We start from the raw sequence: 2829 nt of genomic DNA, 5'->3' as shown, positions 1-2829 counted from the left end.
CCTACACATGGTTCTTTCTGTCTGCCCCCTCCACATGGTTCTTTCTGCCTGCCCCTCCACATGGTTCTGTCTGCCTGCCCCCTCCAAATTGTTATTTCTGTCTGCCCCCTCAACATGGTTATTTCTGCCATCCCCCTCCACATGTTCTGCCTGCTCCCTCCACATGGTTCTTTCTGTCTGCCCCCTCCACATGGTTCTTTCTGTCTGCCCCCTCCACATGGTTCTTTCTGCCTGCCTCCTCCACATGGTTCTTTCTGCCTGCCCCCTCCACATGGTTCTGCCTGCCCCCTCCACATGGTTCTTTCTGCCTGCCCCCTCCACATGGTTCTTTCTGTCTGCCCCCTCCACATGGTTCTTTCTGCCTGCCTCCTCCACATGGTTCTTTCTGCCTGCCCCCTCCACATGGTTCTGCCTGCCCCCTCCACATGGTTCTTTCTGTCTGCCCCCTCCACATGGTTCTTTCTGTCTGCCCCCTCCACATGGTTCTTTCTGCCTGCCTCCTCCACATGGTTCTTTCTGCCTGCCCCCTCCACATGGTTCTGTCTGCCCCCTCCACATGGTTCTCTCTGTCTGCCCCCTCCACATGGTTCCTTCTGCCTGCCCCCTCCACATGGTTCTTTCTGACTGCCCCCTCCACATGGTTCTGTCTGCCCCCTACACATGGTTATTTCTGCCTGCCCCCTCCACATGGTTCTGTCTGCCCCCTCCACATGGTTCTCTCTGTCTGCCCCCTCCACATGGTTCCTTCTGTCTGCCCCCTCCACATTGTTCTTTCTGTCTGCCACCTCCACATGGTTCTTTCTGCCTGCCCCCTCCACATGGTTCTTTCAGTCTACCACCTCCACATGTTTCTTTCTTCCCCCTCCACATGGTTCTTTCTGCCTGCCCCCTCCACATGGTTCTTTCTGTCTGCCCCCTCCACATTGTTCTTTCTGCCTGCCCCCTCCACATGGTTCTTTCTGCCCCATCCACATGGTTCTTTCTGTCTGCCGACTCCACATGGTTCTGTCTGCCCCCTCCACATGGATCTGTCTGCCTGCCCCCTCCACATGGATCTTTCTGTCTGCCCCCTCAACATGGTTCTTTCTGCCTGCCCCCTCCACATGGATCTTTCTGTCTGCCCCCTCAACATGGTTCTGCCTGCCTCCTCCATATGGTTCTGTCAGCCCCCACCACATGGTTCTTTCTGCCTGCCCCCCCCTCCACATGGTTCTTTCAGTCTGCCTCCTCTACATGGTTCTGCCTGCCCCCTCCACATGGTTATTTCGGTCTGCCCCCTCCACATGGTTCTTTCTGCCTGCCCCCTCCACATGATTCTTTCTACCTGCAACCTACACATGGTTCTTTCTGTCTGCCCCCTCCACATGGTTAATTCTGTCTGCCCCCTCCACATGGTTATTTCTGTCTGCACCCTCCACATGGTTTTTTTCTACCTGCCCCCCCCCCCCCCTCCACATGGTTCTTTCAGTCTGCCCCCTCCACATGGTTATTTCTGCCTGCCCCCTCCACATGGTTCTTTTGTCTGCCCCCTCCACATGGTTCTTTCTGCCTGCTCCCTCCACATGGTTCTGTCTGCCTGCCCCCTCCACATGGTTCTTTCTGCCTGCCCCCTCCACATGGTTCTGACTGCCCCCCCCCACATGGTTATTTCTGCCTGCCCCCTCCACATGGTTCTGCCTGCCCCCTCCACATGGTTCTTTCTGTCTGCCCCCTCCACATGGTTCTTTCTGCCTGCCCCCTCCACATGGTTTTTTCTGCCTGCCCCCTCCACATGGTTCTTTCTGTCTGCACCCTCCACATGGTTCTTTCTGCCTGCCCCCTCCACATGGTTCTGCCTGCCCCCTCCACATGGTTCTGTCTACTCCCTCCACATGGTTCTTTCTGACTGCCCCCTCCACATGGTTCTGTCTGCCCCCTACACATGGTTATTTCTGTCTGCCCCCTCCACAAATGGTTCTGTCTGCCCCCTCCACATGGTTATTTCTGTCTGCCCCCTCCACATGGTTCTGTCTGCCTGCCCCCTCCACATGGTTCTTTCTGTCTGCCCCCTCCACATGGTTCTCTCTGTCTGCCCCCTCCACATGGTTTTTTCTGCCTTCCCCCTCCACATGGTTCTGTCTATCTGCCCCCTCCAAATGGTTCTTTCTGTCTGCCCCCTCAACATGGTTCTTTCTGTCTGCCCCCACCACATGTTCTGCCTGCTCCCTCCACATGTTTCTTTCTGTCTGCCCCCACCACATGGTTCTACCTGCCCCCTCCACATGGTTCTTTCTGCCTGCCCCCTCCACATGGATATGCCTGCCCCCTCCACATGGTTCTGCCTGCCCCCTCCACATGGTTCTTTCTGCCTGCCCCCTCCACATGGTTCTTTCTGCCTGCCCCCTCCACATGTTTCTTTCTGCCCCCTCCACATTGTTCTTTCTGTCGGCCCCCTCCACATTGTTCTTTCTGCCTGCCCCCTCCACTTGGTTCTTTCTGCCTGCTCCCTCCACATGGTTCTTTCTGCCCCATCCACATGGTTCTTTCTGTCTGCCCCCTCCACATGGTTCTTTCTGTCTGCCCCCTCCACATGGTTCTGTCTGCCTGCCCCCTCCACATGGATCTGTCTGCCTGCCCCCTCTACATGGATCTTTCTGTCTGCCCCCTCAACATGGTTCTTTCTGCCTGCCCCCTCCACATGGATCTTTCTGTCTGCCCCCTCAACATGGTTCTGCCTGCCCCCACCACATGGTTCTTTCTGCCTGCCCCCCCCCCCCACTTAGTTCTTTCAGTCTGCCTCCTCCACATGGTTCTGCCTGCCCCCTCCACATGGTTATTTCAGTCTGCCCC

Source organism: Coregonus lavaretus (genome assembly GCF_964263955.1).
Source record: "Coregonus lavaretus genome assembly, chromosome: 17".
Taxonomy (NCBI): Eukaryota; Metazoa; Chordata; class Actinopteri; order Salmoniformes; family Salmonidae; genus Coregonus; species Coregonus lavaretus.
Note: the sequence above shows the minus strand (reverse complement) of the source record.